Source organism: Hemicordylus capensis, chromosome 4, assembly GCF_027244095.1.
Source record: "Hemicordylus capensis ecotype Gifberg chromosome 4, rHemCap1.1.pri, whole genome shotgun sequence".
Lineage (NCBI taxonomy): Eukaryota > Metazoa > Chordata > Lepidosauria > Squamata > Cordylidae > Hemicordylus > Hemicordylus capensis.
In genome coordinates this window covers 143034418-143056637 of record NC_069660.1, presented here as the reverse complement: position 1 = coordinate 143056637, position 22220 = coordinate 143034418, and the positions used below count along the sequence as shown (strand labels likewise).

The window sequence follows — 22220 nt, the reverse complement described above, 5'->3', positions numbered from 1 at the left end:
CGCAGTTTGGAGATATCCTTTTGGAGCAATTTGCAATCTGTTTTGGATTTCACTATCCTAAATAATTTTGTGTCATCTGCAAATTTAGCCACCTTGCTGCTTACCCCAACTTCTAGATCATTTATGAATAAACTACTGGTCCTATGACAGATCCCTAGGGGACCCCACTTCTTTCTTTCCTCCATTTTAGAGAATTATCCATTTCTACCTATCCTCTGTTTCTTGCCCATCAACAAGTTACCGGTCCACACATGAACCTGTCTCTATATCCCATGACTCTTTTCTCAAGAGTCCTTGATGAGGAACCTTGTCAAAAGCTTTTTGAAAGCCTAAGTATACTGTGACAACTGGATCACCCTTATCCATACACCTATTGACACTCTTGAAGAACTCCAGAAGGTTGGTGAGGCAAGATTTACCTTTGCAGAAGCCATGCTGGTTCTCCCGTTCAACAGGGCCTTTTCTTCTAGATGCTTAATAATTTTACCTTTTGAGAATGCTTTCCATCAATTTGCCCAGCACAGACATTAAGCTAACTGGCCTGTAATTTCCTGGATCCCCCTGGATCCCTTTTTGAAAATTGGTGTTACATTAGCTACTTACCAAGCCTCTGGTACAGAGCCTGATTGTAGCAATAAGTTACATATCGTTGCAAGAAAGTTGGCAATTTTACATTTGAGTTCTTCAAGGATATGGCCCTAGCAATTAGTTAATTTTTCCAAAAGTTTAGAACATCATCTCTCGTCACCTTTGTCTGACTCATTTCTTTAGCCCCTGTCCCTGAGAAGCAACATTCAGGTACAGGTGTATGCTCAGTAGCCTCTGCCATGAAAACAGATGCAAAGAACTCATTTAGCTTCTCTGAAGTCTCCATATCCTCCTTAATAGTCCCTTTCACTCCCTCATAATCTAATGGACCAACCACCTCCCTGGCTGGTGTCCTGCTTCTGATGTATTTAAATATGTTTTTATTCTCCTTGATGCTTTTAGCTATATGTTCCTCAAACTCCCTTTTCACCTCCCTTATTGTCTCCTGGCATTTTTTATTTTTTTTGCCAGAGTTTGTGTTCATTATCTTCATTTGGGCAGCAGACCTCCCAATTTGTGAAGGAATTCTTCTTCCTTTTTATAACTTCCTTGACTGTACTTGTTAGCCATGCTGGCATCCTTCTGGACTGGGTGGTACCTTTCCTCCTTTTTGGTATACATTCTAATTTTCTAATACTGTGGTTTTAAATAAACTCCATGCATTCTGAAGTGAAGTGACTCTCTTGATTTTCTCTTTTTATTTTCACCAAACTCCTAATTTTAGAGAAGTTTCCTCTTCTGAAGTTCAAAGTGTCTATGCTAGTCCATTGATGATTCTTTCTTCACATATATGCTGAATTTTATCCCACTGTGGTCACTGTTCCCTAAAAGATCCATGAAACTGACATCTTGCACCAGGTCCTGTACACCACTCAGGATTAAATTCAATGTCACCTTCTCTCTGGTTTATTCCATGACCAACTGTTCTAGGGCACAGTCATCCAGTGTATTTAGAAATTGGGCCTCTATGTTATTATCTGAATGTGAATTTACTCAGTCTATATGTGGGTAATTGAAGTCACCCATTATTACAGCTGTCTCTCTTTGACGCCTGATTTCCTTCTGCAATTCCCAGCCACTGTCAGCATTTTGATCAGGAGGATCAAAAGTAGCACATTTCCTTTCAGGCCTCATATTGTCACCCACAGAGTTTCTGTGAAGAACTCTGGTCTTCTTGGGTTTTCTAGCTTGTTGGATTTTATCCCTTCTTTAACATACAGTACTAATTCACTCCCAATTTGCCCCATCCCTGCCCTTTCTATAGTGTTTATATCCAGAAATAATGGTGTCCCACTGGTTCTTATTGTTCCATCATGTTTCAATTACACCCACAGTATCTTGTTTTTATTAGCAAACAAGCACTTCAGCTCACTCCATATCTCTGGTGTGTTCCCAAATAAACTACATCACTTAGAACTTTTACTCCATATCTCCAGACAATATTAATTAGCTTGTGCACTTCTTTCTTTCTTCTTAATTAGCTTGTGCACTTCTTACCTTACTTGTGCACTTCTGCTGCAGGTGGGGTAGATAAATGATCTCCTCTCCAAATCTCTCTAACAGATCTCGTACTGATAGCTGCCTCTAGCACACTTGGGTGAATTTCTCCTGCCATGGATTGTAGTTCTTGCTGAAGCCTATGCAAAACACACAAGTCAAAAAGCTCTTTATCTCTAGCGGATGGAGTGATTTAGGAAGGTCTATCAAACTTGGTAATATATGTAGAAAGCATTCAGGATGATGTCTGAGAGACAAAGAGGCTTGAATCCAGACTTGGAACCCAGGGAAAACTATAGTCCTTTAACTTAGCAAGTTAGACTTCAGTGTTCACCAATCTCAAAGAACTCACCACCAGTCTTACCCTTTCTACAAACTCCCTGAGACGGCTTCAGATTTGTAAGTCATTTGCCTTTTGAAGATAATAAAATCAATTTAAAACTTTGTTGGATGTTTGCTTGCCTGAGTAAAGCTATCTGAAATGGTTTGGTGTTCAGTAATAATTACAACAGGACTTGTTGAGAAGCAAACAAACTTCCTGATGGATTATGCTCATTGCTGCTTGTCCTATTCACTGTGGATAAGATATTAGCAATAGCAATAGCACTTACATTTATATACCGCTCTATAGCTGGAAGCTCTCTAAGCGGTTTACAATGATTTAGCATATTGCCCCCAACATTCTGGATACTCATTTTACCGACCTCGGAAGGATGGAAGGCTGAGTCAACCTTGAGCCCCTGGTCAGGATCGAACTTGCAACCTTCTGGTTACCACTGCGCCACCAGGGGCTCAAGGTTGACTCAGCCTTCCATCCTTCCGATATTACCCTCTGGACTCTGTTTTCTGAAATTGTTTTTAATGTTCTACGACACCAACATTTTCAGTCATCTTTCCTCTCCTTAAACTTGACATCCAAGTTTCTTTCAGCCTTCACTCATAAACACTCATAGGACTTGTCTTGCTCAGGCCTTTTATAATATAGCCTTTCTCTATATTATTTTTTGACTTGCCAACCTTCCTGTGATGCCCAGAAATGAACATAAGCATCTAAATGACATCTTTCCATAGCCAAGTACAGAAGTGTGATAATTTCCCAAAGCCTTGGAAACTGAAACACAACAAGAGCTCTGCTGGATCAACCAAAGGTTCACATCCTAGTCTAGCATACTGTTCTCAATAGGAGCCAGCCAGACGGTGTTCCAGCATGATACTTTTGACTATCACTGTAATCCCTAAATGCATGCCCAGAAATGCTGTTCTTTATAAATCCCTTTCCCTGTCTTAGACTACTTCTTTCTTTTTATTTGTCTTTGCTGGACTTCATTTTGTCTCGCTTGTCTTTGATCTGCAGTTTACCAAGATCATTTTGAACTCTGTTGTGCCAAATATGAGTTGTTGTGAATCAAGAACAATAGCCTGAAGTAATAGTTGATATCTAAAGTTTAGGTCCTTTGAAAACAGAAATCTTTATGTGAACAGAATAGTAGTTTGATTAGGGGTGTGCACGGAACCGGCTGGTCTGTTTTGGTTTGAGTCCAAACTGGACCCGAACCAGACTGGGCCAGTTCAGGCCAGCACCCCTTCAAACCCCACCCCCACCCTGATCCGGTCCAGTCCGGGTGTGTGTGTGTGTGTGTTTCATGAGTTGGTTTTTTTAATTTAAAATTTTTTGTTTACACTTACCCCATCTGGGGGAGTTGTCTGAGGTGGTGTAGTTGGGAGGTCTGCAGAGTTTCCCCTCGCCTTGCCAGTCTCCCTTATTCCACAGTGGCCATTTTGGAGCCTGCCACACCTGCAAAATATTTGTTTATTTTATTTATTTTTACATTTCTATACCGCCTTTCATTAAAAGAAAACCCCAAGGCGGTTTACAAAAATTAAAACATATAATAAAAGCAGTAAAAACATCAAGCAATAAAAACATCAAGCTAAAAACATATAAACAAGCATAAAAACACGACAACAGATAACAGATAAAAACACAGAGAAGCCGCAGTAAAAACGATCATGTAAAAGCCTGGGTAAAAAGCCAAGTCTTTAAAAGCTTTCTAAAAGCCGTGATGGAGTCTGAGGAACGAATGGCCACTGGGAGAGCATTCCAGAGTCTAGGGGCAGCAACAGAGAAGGCCTTGTCCCGAGTGCACGAAAGCCGGGCCTCCCTCATTGTCGGCACCCGGAGCAGGGCCCCCTCAGATGTCCTCGTCAAGCGGGCAGCAACCCTTGGGAGCAGGCGGTCCCTCAAATACCCCAGGCCCAAACCGTTAAGGGCTTTAAAGGTCAAAACCAGCACCTTGAATTGGACCCGGAAACGAACCGTCAGCCAGTGCAGCTCTTTCAAAATGGGGGTGATATGTTCCCAACGGGCAGCTCCAGATAACACCCTCGCTGCCGCGTTTTGCACTAGCTGCAGTTTCTGGATATTCTTCACGGGCAGCCCCATGTAGAGCGCGTTACAGTAATCCAGCCACGACGTGACTAAGGTGTGGGTAACCGTGGCCAGATCTGGCTTCTCGAGAAAGGGACGGAGCTGGCGCACCAGCCAAAGCCGTGCAAAGGCACCCCTGGCCACCGCCTCCACCTGAGCTTCCAAAAGCAGAGCCGGGTCCAGTACCACCCCCAAGCTGCGTACTTGCTCCTTCAAGGGGAGTGCAACCCCTTCCAGAACCGCTAAAATCTCCTCATCCCAATTGGCTCTCCTACTGACGAACAGTACCTCCGTCTTATCCGGATTCAATTTCAGTTTGTTAGCCCACATCCAACCCATCACGGCCTCCAGTCCCCGATTCAGGACATCCACCGCCTCCCTAGGATCAGATGAGAAGGAGAGATAGAGCTGAGTGTCATCCGCATATTGCTGACAACTCAGTCCAAATCCCCGGATGACCTCTCCCAGCGGCTTCATGTAGATGTTAAACAGCATGGGGGATAAGACCGATCCCTGCGGGACCCCACAGGCCAACGGCCTCGGGGCCGAGCAGTAGTCCCCCAGCACCACCTTCTGGACCCTCCCCTCAAGAAAGGACCGGAACCACTGCAACGCAGTGCCTCCGATTCCTATACTCGAGATGCGGCCCAGAAGAATACCATGGTCGATGGTATCGAACGCCGCCGAGAGGTGCAGCAGAACCAACAGGGACGCACTCCCCCTGTCTAGTTCCCGGCGTAGGTCATCCACTAGAGCGACCAAGGCAGTCTCAGTCCCATACCCGGGGCGGAAGCCAGATTGAAAAGGGTCCAGATAATCCGTATCATCCAAGACCCTCTGCAGCTGGGACGCCACCACACGCTCCATCACCTTGCCCAAAAAGGGAAGGGTAGACACAGGTCTATAGTTGTCCAGGTTGGAGGGATCAAGGGAGGGCTTTTTTAATAGTGGTCTTACCACCGCCTGCTTGAGGCATGATGGCGTCCTGCCCTCCATTAACGATCACCTCCAACCATCTGCCCGTCCCCTCCCTGGCAGCTTTTATTAACCATGAAGGTCAAGGGTCAAGAGCGCACGAAGTCACCCGCACACAGCCCAGGATCTTGTCCACATCCTCAGGCCGCACCAACCGAAAAGAATCCAACACAATGGGACCAGATGGTACCAAAGGCACGTCTGCTGGAACTGCCAAAACTCTGGAGTCCAGGTCAGCACGGATGCAAGCGACTTTATCTGCAAAGTGACAGGCAAACCGATCACAAAGAGCCGTAGATGACTCCTCCCCCATTGTCTGGGGGGACGTGTGGAGCAAGGTTTTCACCACACGAAACAGCTCTGTTTGTCTACACTGAGCAGACGCAATGGAGGCGGAGAAAAAGCATTTTTTCGCCGCCCCCACCGCCACGGCATAGTCCCTAAAATGGGCTCTAGCCCGTGTTCGGTCGGATTCGTGACGACTCTTCCTCCAGCGTTGCTCCAGCCGTCGCCCGAGTTGCTTCATCACCCTAAGCTCCGAGGAAAACCAAGGAGCCGAACAGGCTCCACCAAGCCGGAGAGGGCGTTTAGGAGCAACCGTGTCAACAGCCCGGGCCATCTCTCCATTCCAGAGATCAACCAAGGCCTCGACAGGGTCACCAGCTCTGGACACTGGAAACTCCCCGAGGGCCGTCTGAAATCCGAGCGGATCCATAAGCCTCCGGGGGCAGACCATCTTAATCGGCCCACCACCCCTGCAGAGGGCAGATGGAGCAGTCAAACTAAACCCCACCAGGTGTTGATCTGTCCATGACAAGGGAATGGTCTCAAATTCCCCCACCTCCAGATCATTTATTTCCCGGTCGGCAAAAACCAGATCCAGAGTGTGTCCTGCCACGTGGGTAGGGCCCGATACCAATTGAGACAGGCCCATGGTTGCCATGGAGGCCATGAAATCCTGAGCCGCACCCACTAGGGGGGCCTCGGCGTAGACATTGAAATCCCCCAAAACAATAAGCCTGGGGGAACCCAAGGCCACCTCCGAGACCACCCCCGCCAGCTCAGGTAGGGAGACTAAAGTGCAGCAGGGTGGTCGGTACACCAGCAGAATCCCCAGCCTATCTCGGAGGCCCACCCTCAAGGACAAACACTCGAAATTCTGAGATTGCCTGACCGGGCACCTGGAAACGGGGAGAGTCTCACGAAAGATGACTGCAACGCCTCCTCCCCGACCCTCGAGGCGGGGCTGCTGCACGATCTGGAAACCTGGAGGACAAAGCTGAGAGAGACCGACCCCGCCCAGCGCATCCAACCAGGTCTCCGTCACACATACCAGGTCAGCGCGCTCATCCACAATCAGATCGTGGATGAGAGATGTTTTTGCGTTAACTGACCTGGCATTCAGCAGCAGCACCCTAATCCTCGAAGGAGTGTTCTCAGAGCTCCCTAGGGTCAGAGGGTTGGGAGAAGGGCCGAAAAAAGGAACAGACCTCAGTTGCCTGGACCGATTTCCCCTGTAATGGCCTGCCCAACTCCCACCGCCATACCTCCCTCTGCCCGCTACCTGTGATATTGCCGCCCCCACTCCAGACCCACTTTTTCGCTCTCCCAGATACATCTCCCCAGACTAACCCACCACGGCCACTTGGCTTAATAAAAACCAGAACCAGGCTGATGTAAACTCCTGCTATGTTCTTGATTAAGGGAAGATGGATCTTCAGGCAGAGGAGAAAGATCTTCTGGGCCCCCAGGCAGAGGAAAGAGATCTTCTGGGCCACCAGGCAGCTCGCCCCACGGCTGAGAGCCACAAGGACGAGAGCCCCTGGGCCAGCCTGCTCTATATAGTGGCAGAAGCCCCAGCTTAGCAACAGCCCAGGAGATGTAACACACCTGGAGAAGAGGTGGGGTAGAAGCAAAAGACAGTCAGTGCCCCACCTAAACTGTTCCCCTCTTCCTTCTTCTTCCCCAAGCCCTGGGCCAGCCTGCCCTATATAATGGCAGAAGCCCCAGCTCAGCAGCGGCCCAGGAGATGTAACATACCTGGAGAAGAGGTGGGGTAGAAGCAAAAGACAGTCAGTGCCCCACCTAAACTGTTCCCCTCTTCCTTCTTCTTCATGCAGGGGTCATGCCAGGTCACACAGAGGCCTATTGTGCAGGTGCGGTGGCCTCCAAAATGGCCACCATGCCATGGGGGAAGGCCGAATACCAGCCAATTTCAGGTATAAGGGAGGCCAGCGGGGGGAGGGGGAACCCCTTTTGTAGTTATTAAATAATGAGGCTGTTTTCATCATCTGCTAGGGACACCTAGCCTGGGTTAGGCTGTGTCTGAGAACCGCTGGGATTGGGCCCAATCCCAGCGGGCTAGCACCACCTAGCCCAGCTTTTAAAATTGGCTCCTAGCTGAGGTTAGGGGAGTAAGTGTTCCCTTACCCTGGGTTATTTGCTCGTGTGCAAGCCGGGCCACTTCCAGCCTGGTTGCACACAGAGACAGGCGCCGAGAGCGCCCATCTCAGGGGAATCCCCCAATGTATTGTGCATGTCGTGCAGTGCATTGTGGGATCTCCAGAGGCCAGGATGACAAGTCCTCTGTTTACTCTCACTTCTGCATAGATACATCCACGCTGATTCCAGCAACACTGGTTGTAGGGGCAAGTGGTGGTCTGGGGGAAAGTAGGTTGAACCCTGTCTGCCCACCTATGGTTGTGTGAACAGCCACCATATGTGCAGAGGGGCCATTTAATCCCTTATCTCTGTGCTGTGGTCTTATTGAATACCTCCCCTGGACACTGGTATTAGGAACCTATAGGTGCTTCCCTCCCAGGGCTAGTAGCTTCCATAGTAATTTTAATTGAGATCACAGGATACAAGGTTGAATAACTTTCTCCTATGTGCTGCAGGCCCCTCTGCTGCTATTTAACATGTTTGTGTGTGTGTGTGTGTTTGTGCACATGCACGCGCACACACAAATCTAATGACAGGTTCAGCATTGTGTCTCATTTGACTGTGAGTAGTACCATTCTAAGCATTACATATTCAGATTTGTTAGCGATTCTCTGGTTGGTTGGTTGGTTGGTTGGTTGGTTGGTTGGTTGGTGTGAGGCTAAAGTTGGCAGCACTAAAAATTCCTCTGGATAGGATCTGGTAAGGTCTATCTCCTTGCTCTATCCTACCCAATATCCCAGTTTCTATCTAATCTTCTATCCAATCTACCAGCTGGTAGTTGCCATTATGTACAAACCTCCACCCAACATCTTAGCAGGGGCAGCTCACCAATGAGGTGAGGTGAGGTGAGGTGATGGCCTCAGGCAGTGCTTGTACCCTGGGGCACTGAGTGCAGGCATCCTGCCCACCACCACCCTCAGGAGTTGTCATTTCACATGTCTTGCTGCCGCTCTCTACTGCCAAGGCATTGGGGCACATACCACGTTCCTGCTCACACTTCTCAGCTAGTATATGTTTTGCTAGCCACTTCAATGACTTCCTAGAGAGAAGAAGTCATCCAAATATCTTGCAAAATACTTGCTAGCCAGGAAATGTTGGTGAGGGGGCAGGGTATGTGTGCTTCAATGATGGCCATGTCCCTTGGTGCCAATACACTGCACTGGCATCAGGGAGAATGGCTGACATTGGGGAATGTATTAGAATTTATTATTATTATTATTATTATTATTATTACATTTATATCCCGCTCTTCCTCCAAGGAGCCCAGAGCAGTGTACTACATACTTAAGTTTCTCTTTCACAACAGCCCTGTGAAGTAGGCTAGACTGAGAGAGAAGTGACTGGCCCAGAGTCACTCAGCTAGTTTCATGGCTGAATGGGGATTTGAACTCTGGTCTCCCCGGTCCTAGTCCAGCACTCTAACCACTAAACCATGAAGATTTTTACTAGCTGCTTGGATGATTTCCTTTCTCCTGAAAGCCATCAGGCATCTCACAAATGCTTGCTAGCTGGGAAATGTGTGTGGGGGTGGTGGCGGCTGCACATGCCTCAATAATAGCCATGTTTGTGATGCCGATGTGCTGGCAACAGGCAGCATGGCTGGCATCAGAGAATGTGGCTGGCATTACCCACCCACATTTCCCAGTGAACAAGTGTTTTGCTAGCTGCTTGTATGGTTTTCTAGAGAAAGGAAGTCACTGAAGCAGCTAGCAAAATGCTTGCTAGCCAGGAAATGCAGGTGGTGGTGGTAGTACATGCCCTGATTTTAGCCATGTCTCCTGATACCAGTGCATCAGTGTCATGGTGTCACCTCAGGCAGTGCTGGGCTTTGAGCTGGCACTGCATCTTAGCACAATCTCTATATTTAATTATCCTGGGTGAGCCTTGGAATGTGCGTCCCAGCACCCAGCTGATTGGCTGGGTGGTGGAGACACCTGATTGGCTGAAGCACACCCAGGAGAATTGGTCACTGCAGCTGGACCGGCCGTGGAGGACAGGCGCCCATTGGAGACCGGGGCGGGAGGGAAACAGGCAGCAGGACATCCCTGTTCGCCACCTGGGAGGAGGCACAGTGGTGGTGGTGGGCCTTTTCAGCGACGCACCACCCAGCAAGGAGGGCCTGTGGTGGTGGTGAGGTCTGGCCGAAAATGGCCACCTGCCATGGTAAAATGCTCAGTGCAGGTGCTGGGGAGGGAGGGCAAGACGGGGGCAGAGGGAAGGAGGGGGAGGGGCAGGAGAGAGTGGGGCAGGAGGGGGAGGGCAGGAGAGAGTGGGGCAGGAGGGGGAAAGGAGGGTGAGAGAGAGAGTGTGGGACAGGACGGGGAAGGAGGGTGAGAGAGAGTGGGGCAGGAGGGAGAAGGAGGATGAGAGAGAGTGGGGCAGGAGATGGAGGGAGGGCAAGAGAGAGTGGGAAAGGAGGGAAAGGGAGGGGAGGGAGCAATTGAGAGTGGAACAGGAGGGAGGGGGCAAGAGAGAGTGGGGCAGGAGGGAGGGGGCAGGAGGGAGGGGGCAAGAGAGGGGAAGGGGCAGGGGCGTATCTAGGGGTAGGGCAGGCAGGGCACGTGCCCCGGGCGCCACTTGAAGGGGGGGCGCCATTTTGTAAAATTATTATTTTTTTTTAAAGGCTGCCAAAACCAAAATGGCCACCGTGCATGCTCAAATGGCCTCTGTGAAGCTCTAGGTCATGCCAGGCTTTGCAGAGGCCATTTGAGCATGCGCGGTGGCCATTTTGTTTTCAGTGGCCTTTTTTTAAAAAAAAAAGATTATTTTTAAAAACGGCCACTGCACATGCTCAAATGGTCCCTGCGAGGCCCTAGAGGCCAGCGGGGTGAGGGGAAATCTTTGCAAAAAAAACCCCCCAGCCTTTAGGAAGCCCCCCAAAGGGGCTACGGGTAAAAATAATAATAAAAAAAATATAATATAAGACACTGTACACATATTCAGATTGGCACTATGTACAGAGAATCAGGGCTTGTGAATACTGAGCTGACGCTTAAGAGCTAGGATTGTATTCATTTGCTCTTCCTTTGCTTCTTGTGATAAGTGAGTTAAATGTGATGTCTTGCTAATATGGCTATTAATGGTGAGTTTGTCTTTGAATCAGTGTGAAACCCTTTATATTAAGGCCCACTGGGAGTTTCTTGCTCTCTTTCTCTCATTTTAACTGTCTTTCTGAAAGACTAGAATATATTCCAAGCAGTGACACAGTTGACTCTGCATATCCTTTAATTATTTACAGAGTATCTGGGAAAAGTCAAATTCTCCATTGATTTTTAAAACTTATATAATGGTGATGCTACAATGCATAGTAGAGAATTAGACAGGCACTTCTGTTTAGTTTTCCAAGTACATCTCTACATAGTATTTGGGTATTTCATGAGCCCCCACATACTGAAATGTGTAGTTTCCCAGCATTTTTTGGTCTGGCTACGTCCACTGCTAAATAGTTTTTGAAATATTAAAAGATTAACGAGCTTGACTTGTATTTTTCAGCTGATACTATGGTAAAGTTATCTGAAAGATGGGTGTCAGATGCTTGGACAGGGGGCGCAATTTCAGTACTTGCCCTAGGCGCTATTTTCCCTAGATACGCCTCTGGGAAGGAGGGAGGCGGAGGGAGAGTGGGGCAGAAGGGAGGGGGAAGGAGAGTGGGGCAGGAGGGAGTGGGGAACAGCCGGCCCCAAAGAGCGCACAGATGCTCTGCGCGGGTCGGCTAGTAGGCACAATTTTCTCTATTCTTTTGGACAAGGCAGGGGGGTGTTTTCTGCCTTATTTGAAGTTACAACACAATAAAAATCTATTAATACATATGAAGTACTAAATTATATTGGAATTTAATTCTCTGACTCAAGGGTGAAGAATAAAGGGAGGAGTGGTGCTAAATAGGGTTGATGGAAGAAGAACGGTTATAAGGTCAATAGTAATGAAAGACAGATGTTTCTATCTCTACTAGCAAGAGTAAGCTTCTCCAAGCCCTTTGCCTGAATGAAACAATCTACTTTGGGGTATTTCTTATTAAAACAAATTGCTGTTTGATATTTCTCTGTATAAACATGTACAGTCTCCTCCACTGTGTTCCTTATAATAATGATAGTCAAATATCCTCTTGATAATGTCCTTCCTGCATCAGGAAGGAGACAGAGGTGATCATGGTGGCAGCTCCCAAATTCTGTAATATGCTCCCTTCAAAGGAGCACAAAAAGCCAGGGCACGATAAGACATTTAAATTTAAATGTATTTTTAGTGGTTAAGGATAGATATGAGGATAATTTATCTACTCTTTATTTTTTAATATGTATTTTTTGTATTTAATATGTTGATTTTATTTTTTAAGGGTTGTGGTTGGAAATGATGGTTATCAACCCTGGAGGAATTGGAATGAGTTCATTTCAGTGGCTGGCACCCTCTTTGTAGAACTCCCTGCCTAACAAAGCCCACCAAGCTCCCATTCCAGTTGTCTTCAGTAGCTGAGCAACAATATTTTTGTGGGATACATTGGATGCTGCTTTTATTTTATTTTATTTTATTTTATTTTATTTTATTTTATTTTTGCCTTTAGCCCTTATTCTATGGTGGTGGTACTGTTCGTTTTATAATGTTAGGCTTTGAATTGTATTGTTCATAGCTATTTAGTTTATTGTTAATGATCTTCTGAATGCCTTGAGAAAATCTTTGAACCTAAAAGCCACATTATAAATAAAACAAACTACATCCATTAAAAAGGCCAGAATTGCTGGTTTGGAATATTACTGTTATTTTTGTTATCCCTTTACAAAGAATGGGAGGACAGGTCCCCCACAATCTAGATTACAGCACAAAACAACAACAACAGAAAAAGGGAAATGAAACGGAAGCAAAGAGAATTGGGAAACATATGCTGTTGTCACAGTTCCCTGAAGTTGGGACTCTGCTTACCACTGCCCCTTGTGGTGACTTGCTGCACCACAGCAGCTTTTGAATCTCCAGGCCCTATGCTGCCTCCACCCTGTGAGGTCTGTTGCTGGCTTCCCTGCAGACAGGAAGAGTAAAAGAGATTTACTGTGTGAAGCCACTCTTGCTTCAGTTTAAAGGTCTCCTTGTTCATGTTTTTGGTTTCTCCCCTTGCTGTCTACTTGGAGGGTGTGTGTGGTATGTTTGTAGGTTTGTTTGTTCCTGGCTCCTGACCACTGATTTGACCCTTTGATCAAACCAAGTCTACTTGGCATGACCTCCAGCATACCCCTGACTCTTGCTCTTGGTTTAATTCCAGCTTTTGACTCCCTGTAGCAATAGCAATAGCACTTACATTTATATACCGCTCTATAGCTGGAAGCTCTCTAAGCGGTTTACAATGATTTAGCATATTGCCCCCCAATATTTTGGGTACTCATTTTACGACCTCGGAAGGATGGAAGGCTGAGTCAACCTTAAACCCCTGCTCAGGATCGAACTTGTAACCTTCTGGTTACAGGGCGGCAGTTTTACCACTGCGCCACCAGGGGCTCTGTATGCTGTATGCTGTATGCTTTCCAGATTAGACCCTGCAACAGGGTCACATCGTATCTCAAAAGTGTGCTTCCACACTTCTTGTGCTGTGACACTGCAGTCCCTACGGGTGCCGTTCACATTTCCAATGCCTTATTTCAAATTTAATCACTGTGATAGAGAGCTAGGATGTCATATATCTAGCATTAAAAAGTTGCTGTTTTTCCCCCGAGTTGTTAGTTTCCGCAAGACTGCTTCTCCTGCTGTTTACGTTGCAAACGTGACTTGCCTGAACATTTTGCTGCTGTTAAGCAGCTAGCCTGGAAAGCACCCTTGGCTACCAGCTTGTCTCCGGCTGTCTGCTTCTCCCAGTCCTAGCCCTGGACTTGTCCTGCCTAGTGCCAAATGACCAATCCTGAGAGCAATTATTTCAGTTACATGTACTGAGGTTAAGTTATCCTAGGCATGAGGGCTAAGAGGTTGTACCAAAGGCTTGTGCATTGGGGACTGATGGACACAGGGGAGTGGGGTGGGGGGCAGAGCTGAAGGCAGAGTATACTGAGCAGACAACTCACCACATAGCCCACTCTTCCCACTCAGCTGGCCGATGCACATGCACAGCAGCCATTTGGTGGTCAGAATGGCAGAAACTTGCTGTGCTGACCCCTCAAATGGCCACTGTGCATGTGCATTGGCCAGCTGAGCAGCAAGGGTGGGGCACATGGTAGGTTGGCCACATGGGATGCTGGGTGGCAGTGGGAGTGGGGCTGTTATCCATCATTAAAAGGGATACTCTGCCTTCTGCTCCTCCCCCTGGGCTTGTCTTAGGGGAAATTAATGCTTATTAATTAAAATTAATAAGTGTACTTTCCTCCAAGTAAGTCATTTTGAAATAAGTTGTATTTGCTTCTGAGGCAGAATGTCAAGGCTTGGTGTATTAGTATTGTAAACTAGTATTGTAGCTAAATGAATATTTTGCTGGTTCTGGGGAAGAATGGAAGCCTATGTAGTTGCTAGGCAACAAATAGGTGGGCATTCTATTACTTCCTTGGGAGTTATGCTTCCTAGCCTGTTTAACACAGACTACAGGTCTAAAAAAATAATATCTATAAATATGCCACTAAAACAATTCTCAGTCTTCTTAACCTTGATTGTTAAATGCAAGCACAAGCAAACCCCTGTTGTTACTTTTAAAGAAATCTTAAAGCAGAGTAATACAAACAGCAGAATTATAGATGCACCCCTTGCTGAACTGTATGACTTCAGAAAAGTTGTATATTTGAATGTGGGGGGAGAAAATACTTTCCTATACATACATAGAATTTCCTGTACAGTATGTTCCTCGCCTAACTTTTCCCCCCTGCTTATCTTCCTATGTGCTAGGAGTTTCTTATTTATCTAAAGGAGGGTTTAATGAAACAACAGTCTCCCACGTGCAGTATGAAGTGGCATTGTCCAAGCAAGAACTGCACCAAGCGACTTTGTAGATTATGAGGTTATACTCATGACTGACAGGGTGGGCAGGTAGGCGGGTGGGGGAAAGGCAGGGTTTCACCTACCTTCCACCGACAATTGGAAACTGCTGCTGGGAGCTGGACTGCACGCAGTGTGGCTCTCCAGAGGCCACGGTGATGCACCCTGGCTTCTGAGCATCCCACAGTGCACCGTGCGATGAGCACAGTGCATTGGGGGATGCTCCCATGAGAAAAGTGCTCTAGAAGCCTGTCTCTGTGTGTGCTCGGGCTGCAAGCAGCCCAAGCTTGCACATGATCCCAGCAGCTGGGTTAAGGGTGCGCTTGCACTCTTCACCTGTGCTAATGGCTGGGCTTGGCAGTTGGGTTTGGCTGAGCGGGAGCACAAGAATCTGTGTGAATCCATGGTGCCACACATGGGCAGACTAGGCTGCTCGTGAGAAGAGCCTTAACGTATCTTAGATCTCAAGCTTGGCTTTTGGCTTATGTTCAAAGTGGTGGTGTTGGTGGGGAATCTATCAGTGTGAAGCAGCCATCAAGAACATTTGAGTTCTGTAAACTGTCGTCCAGGTGTGTCCCAAAAATAGGCATTACGAAGAAAATACTTTCTACCGTCTATGTGATTTTGACGGGATGTAGAAGAGACAGTTTGCAACCTTGAATTATCGTTTCTGAATTTTGCAGTCCCATTTGCCATGTTTCCTCACTGCTTAATCTCTGAGTTCAGACAAAATGATGTCTGGGTAGGTCTGAGAAATTTAAAGTAGTAATTCCTCCTTGCGTTAATTCCAGGTGTTCAGGAACACACTTATGCTAATGTTCTTTAGCTGTCAGGATAAAGACAAAATTTTCCCTCAGAGACTATATTTGACATTAAAAAAAATTTTTTTTTAAATGTCAGTTTGCATCTGACGTCAAACATCACTGAAATAGGGGAGGAAATCATCTGGATCTTCCCTTTCATCATTATTTGAACCAAATAAATAGCTAAATTTCCCCTAAAATATTATCTAGTCAATTGGACTGTGGAGAATCAGCCTTTTTTTTACATGTGTGTTTTTAAAAAGTATTGTTTCTATACAGAAGTTAAAGGTTGCCTGAACAGAGGCCTACTAAAGTTACAATGTTTCTGTATAGGCTGAGAACTTCTAAAGAGAAACTTCTGTAGGAGTTATTTACTTAGGTTGCTATGCAGCCATTATGGTCGCTAAGGGAATGCAGGAAAAGCTGAAAAGTTTAATCTTGAAGCAGAAGCCCATTACAATAGAGGCCGGAGGATTGTTCAGTTTTCCAGTATACTGAACCACTACTGTTGGTCAAAAGGTGGCTGGGCACAATCCTCTCGGGGATTGCCGATCCCCACCCCCGTGGTGTGACAGGGTGGGTTTGTGCCTCCGGCCTCAGAACCAGGCACGGTGGCTGCCATCTTGCCCCCTCCACATGGCCAGGGCTGGTCAATCAGGAAAGGGGGCTGGAAGGAACTTGCCCGGTAGCCTCCATCTTCTTGAGTCCCTTGGCTGCTGGGCAAGAGGAAGGGAGTGCTTTTTGGTCACTGTTCGAGTGACCACATGTGCACCTCTTCGGCTAATGGGCAAGAGGAGGGGAGCGCTTTTCAGTCGCTCCTTGAGCGACCACGTGTGCACCTCTTCAGTGCTAGGCTAGAGAAAGGGAATGCTTTTTGGTCTCTCCTCCAGTGACAACGTGCACACCTCTTCGGCTGCCAGGCAGGAGGAAGGAACACTGGTCGGTTGCTCGTCAATTGGCCATGTGGTCAGGCTGATCGTGAGTGGGAATGGGACCAGCCACTGGGAAGCATTTCATAAAATGCTTCATTGGGAAGCATTTTAACTGGGGGGCATTTGTACATTCACTGTGGGCATTCAAAAGGCAATTTGGGCATTTATTGAAGGTCTTTTACAGTCACTGTGGGCATTCAATAAATCCATAAATAAATACCGTTTTGGGGCAAGGTGATAGAGCGTGTGGTGGCGTCCCAGCTGCAGAGGGTCTTGGATGATACGGATTATCTGGACCCTTTTCAATCTGGCTTCCGCCCCGGATATGGGACTGAGACTGCCTTGGCCGCTCTAGTGGATGACCTACGCCAGGAACTAGACAGGGGGAGTGCGTCCCTGTTGGTTCTGCTGGACCTCTCAGTGGCGTTCGATACCATCGACCATGGTATCCTTCTGGGCCACCTCTTGAGTATGGGAATCGGAGGCACTCCTTGAAGGAGCAAGTACGCAGCTTGGGGGTATTACTGGACCCAGCTCTGCTTTTGGAAGCTCAAGTGGAGGCGGTGGCCAGGGGTGCCTTTACACGGCTGAGGGGGCTCTGCTCCGGGTGCCGACGATGAGGGAGGCTCGGTTGTCGTGCATGTGGGACAGGGCCTTCTCTGTTGCTGCCCCCAGACTCTGCAATGCTCTCCTGGTGGCTATTCACTCCTCGGTCTCCATCACAGCTTTTAGAAAAAGTGTAAAATCTTGGCTTTTTGCCCAGGCATTTATTTGATTCTTTGCTGCTGCTCTTTATAGTCTGTATTGCTTTTATGCTTTTGTTTTAAATTTTTAATCAGATTTATTTATTTATTTATTCACTTAATATTTTAATTGTGTCTTTTTTACCATCTTGTGTTTAAATTTTTTTGCTGTAAATCACCTCGGGATTGCTTTAATGAAAGGCGGTATATAAATTTAACAATAAAATAAATAAATGAATAAATAAATAATAAATAAAGGGGCATTTCATTGTGGGCATTCAATTAATACATAAAGGGGCATTTATTGAATGCATATGGGGGCATTCTTTATAAATCCTTTGTAAATCCTTTGGGGCATTCATTAAATTCATTGGGGGAGGCAAGCATTAACTTCATCAGTGGCATTTAATAAACTATTTGGGTTGCATTGCGTCAGTTCACTAGAGGGCCATTTTATCCCATTGGGGATAGCTGTATTACTCAGGGCATTTGCTGACTCTTCCTGACTATATATTGAGTCATGCCATCAAGAAAAGAGCCCGGCAAGAATAAGGGAAAAGGGAAGGTCCCCGCCCTTAAGTGGCCTCCACTATGGCCCAGAGATCCTGAAGCCTCTTCTGGTTCAGAGGATGAAGGGTAGCAGGTAATGGCAAGGATCTTGTCCCGCTTGGACACTTTGGAATCCAAGAGGAAGGGCCCCCCGGGGCAAGGGTTCCAGGAAGTCAGGAAGGGGGGAGCAAGGAAGGCAGGGAACTGATCTAACAAGCAGCTGCAATTTTTACAGTCAATTGAGGCGAGGCTGGATGCGCTGGAGAAAGATAAGGAGGAGGCGACTTGGTCAGACGATGCTGCCAGACCTGTGGGGTCACCTAATCGGAACACTTTGGACACAGATGTGGGATCTGCAGTTCTCACACAATTCAGGTTTTTCACAGCATGGAGTGCAGCCCAATTTATATCTGGGGTTAAAAAAATCCACTATTTGTGTCAGGTTTGGGGGACAACTTCGAGTTCACGATAAAGCCTTCCAGTAAACCCATGCTAAAGCCTGCTGTTTGTAAAAGTCCCTGAAAAGGGAAGAGGAGTTGTGATTTGAGTCCAGGAGCCTGGAGAAAGATCAGAAGGAAGCCTTCAGCTGATATAGCCAAAGCTGTGTTGAATCTCCAAGGCAGGAGAGCTGGTCTTGTGATAGCAAGCATGACTTGTCTCCTTAGCTAAGCAGGGTCTGCCCTGGTTGCATATGAATGGGAGACTAGAAGTGTGATCACTGTAAGATATTCCCCTCATGGAATGGAACCACTCTGGGAGGAGCAGACGGTTTCAAGTTCCTTCCCTGGCATCTCCAAGATAGGGCTGAGACAGATTCCTGCCTGCAACCTTAGAGAAGCCGCCTCCAGTCTGTGAAGACAATACTGAGCTAGATGGACCAATGGTCTGACTCAGTATATGGAAGCTTCCTATGTTCCTAGAGATGCCCGGACCATTTAAAGGGCTGGCTCACTTTTACAATAGCAGTACTGAGTTCCACCATGGAGGTTTTAGAGGCAATCTGGCTTTAGGTTGGGATAGCTAGTTAAACTAATTCAACTCATCCATACCGCTTCCTTAGTAAGCAATGAGAAAGAACTAAAGGTTGTGCCCTTGAGTCGGTGTCGATCCCATCCCATTCCATTAAGAACCCTTAGTAAACAATACAATTCCATTAAGAAACATTCCTTTAAAAACTCTTTTACAAACATTATAAGTTCACATAACATATCCTATATCTTAATTAATAAATAATGAGAATTCTTTTATACTTCAAGAATTCTCTGAGTCTGGGTTCTCCCATGCCTACAGTATTTGACTACCTACTAAGGGAGAAAGGAAAAGGTTGTTTAAGAGGAGATTCGATTGTAGTGGTGCCTGCTGGAACTGAATATAGTTTTAAAATAAATACCCTTCAGATGTGGGAAGTGTGAGGTGATGATCTTTGGGGTCCAGTCCTCCACAAGGATTAAAGAAATTTTAGAGTGCACTCCTGTGCTTCAGTGCATGCACACACACATGGACACACCTCCCCACAAATCCAGTCTGAAATAACAAAGACCAAATATTGGTTGGGGGGTTGTGCTGTGGGCAGGACTGGAGGAACAGACATATGCCTGATCCTATTCCCAGTCCATGAATTTACAAAGCAGTAAATACACAACTATAAGTCATTTGCTTTGGGGGCTTCAGGCATCTTTTTTCATGATACTGTTTGAAATGTTGGGAAGATATTGCATTTTCAAAGTACTCAAAACTGCAATGTTTTGTCAGTGGGAAAATGTGACTTCCAAACTTCACTAGTCAGGGGCATTGCTAGGGGAGAGGAGGCCCGTGTTCGCCTCTCTCTCAGGCGGCCCCTCAGAGTGATAATGAAGAAAATGGCACCCTTGCTCTGGGCCACCCAGCACCCCCCAAGTGCAGTTATGGGGCTGCTGAAACCTCCATTCTTCCCTATGGAGAAAAACCTTAAAGCCACTTGTGGGGTGCTGGGGTGGCCCAGAGTGAGTGGTGGTCTAGTGCAAAGAGGGTGCCAACCACCCCCATGGGTTGCTAACCCATGGGGTACTGGGTTTTGTTGTTTCTGAAGTGTTCTGAGTGTAGATTCTTTAGTAGCATATAAGATTTTCAATGACAAACCATGAATCCACTCTCATCTGCTAACCTTAAAGACACATAAACTTCAAAAATTATTTAAAAATCAGCCCTTTGCCCAATTCCTTTCAAATAATTCTGATAGCTTCCTGGCCCGCCTTGGGCACTACCACCCACCACACTCTGCTCTAGGCCACCCCTTTGCCCCCAATGTGAAGCTATAAATTTGCTGACACCCCCATGCTTCTTTATGGAGAAAAACCTTAAAGACGCATAAACTTCAAAAATCACTTAAAAATCAGCCCTTTGCCCAATTCCTTTCAAATAATTCTGATAGCTTCCTGGCCCGCCTTGGGCACTACCACCCACCACACTCTGCTCTAGGCCACCCCTTTGCCTCCGATGTGAAGCTATAAATTTGCTGACACCCCCATGCTTCTTTATGGAGAAAAACCTTAAAGACGCATAAACTTCAAAAATCACTTAAAAATCAGCCCTTTGCCCAATTCCTTTCAAATAATTCTGATAGCTTCCTGGCCCGCCTTGGGCACTACCACCCACCACACTCACCCCTTTCCCCCCAACGTGAAGCTATACATTTGCTGCAATCCTAATTATTCCCTATGAGGAATTCAAAAATAATTTAAAAATTCACCAATAATTAGAGGAGTTTCCAATTGCCTTGGGGTTTTGTGGGTGGTAGGCACCCCTGTATGTCTACCACCCACCCTGCTTTTGTGCCCCTAGGTGCTCCACAATAGGGTATATGGGCTGGTTCTGGTCCCATTATACTCTATGAGAAAAATAATTAAAAATATTTAAAATATTCATTAAAAATTGTAGGAGTGTCCAATTGCTTCAGGGTTTGGGTGGTTGTTGGCACCCATGGGTGATCCACAATAAGGTATAATGGCCTGATTCGAGTCCCATTATACCCTATGAGAATTTTTTTTTCAAAAATTCATTAAAAATTGTACGAGTGTCCGATTGCTTTGGGGTTTGGGTGGCAGGTACCCCTGGGTGCCAGCTACCATCATACCAATTTTTGGATGTCCAAACTGGTTCAAACCAGTTTTAACCAGTTCAAATCGAACCACCCCCTGGTTCAGTTCAAATTCGAACCTGCAGCTCGAACCTGATGGCTGTTTCGGTTCGAATTTGCACCTTCGAACTACCCTGGTTTGAATTCGAACCAGTTCGCACATCCCTAATGCTCTCTTATTGCTAATTTTTAAAAATGTTAAGAGTGTTCAAATCACTCTTATCTCAGTAATCCTTACAACAGTCCTGTAAAGTTGGTCACCCTAATTATCCTCATGTTGCAGATGTGAAGTTCAAGTTATGAGACAGTAGTTTATCTCCTAGAGAGTTCACGGGAAAGGCAAGATTTGTTTTGGGGATCTCCTGGTGCATAGCTACTGGTGCAGCTACTGTGCTACATCAGCAGAGGGCTACACCTTCCTCTCACACAGCCCTACATCTTTCAGAAAACTTCCCAAAACTTCACTTTGTTTTCACTTTGCTGAACATTCACCAGCTTTTTTTTTTTTTTTTGCTTGCTTTTTCTTGGGTTGGGGGGAGTTCCATAAAACCTGTTGAGAACAACAAAGCTACCCTTTATCTGTTAGGTGGGCTGTTGTGGAATTAATGCTGGGTCAGAGGCTATTTAGAATATAGGATTTTTTTAAAAGCTGCATTTTTAAATACCTCATGGAAGGTCCCTCAGTCTGATAATAAAGTGCTTTCTCCATGTACTGAATAACTTAATTTACTGGCATCTTATCTAGCAGTGCTCAAATCAGAGTCAAGATATATCTGTCATAACCAAGATGTCTTAAACTTTTTAATGTTCTCTTGAGGGAAATTGGTTGAATAGCTTGCAGGCCTTAGTCTTCCCTAATTCCAGTGCAGTCAGATATTATTATGTTCCTTTGGGTCATATGAGCTATTGCTGTGTCAAAGGTTTTAAGACAATGCTGTGTAAATTAATGCAGGTATAACCAGCTGGGCTGCTGGCGTACAAATTAAATCTGGAATTCAATAGAATGTGTCTAGACTGAGCAAAACCGTTAAATGAATCTTTTGTGACCTCTTTTTGATTTAAAGAGGAAGGCAACAGAAAGTAAATTCTTTGCATTATTAGTGTCTTCTGAAGGAGTAAAAATAGCTTAACTTCCTTTTGGTTCAAAAGAAAGGAACCAAATTCTGATGTTATGTCAAGAATGTTGAATTGCAAGATGATACTTAGGTCTAA

General features: G+C 46.1%; 1 long non-coding RNA gene across 5 annotated transcripts in view; it reads right to left on the bottom strand.

Annotated features, from left to right (window-relative positions):
* The window catches only part of LOC128322235 (uncharacterized), a 192196-nt gene that overhangs the window by 34970 nt on the left and 135006 nt on the right, over positions 1-22220 (bottom strand). For all 5 annotated transcript variants that reach the window (XR_008305612.1, XR_008305611.1, XR_008305615.1 and 2 more), the window contains 4 exons: positions 12845-12938; positions 7379-7528; positions 3772-3880; positions 2086-2225 (listed from right to left, as the gene is read on the bottom strand). This is a non-coding gene — a long non-coding RNA (uncharacterized LOC128322235). The remainder of the gene's footprint in view (positions 1-2085; positions 2226-3771; positions 3881-7378; positions 7529-12844; positions 12939-22220) is intronic.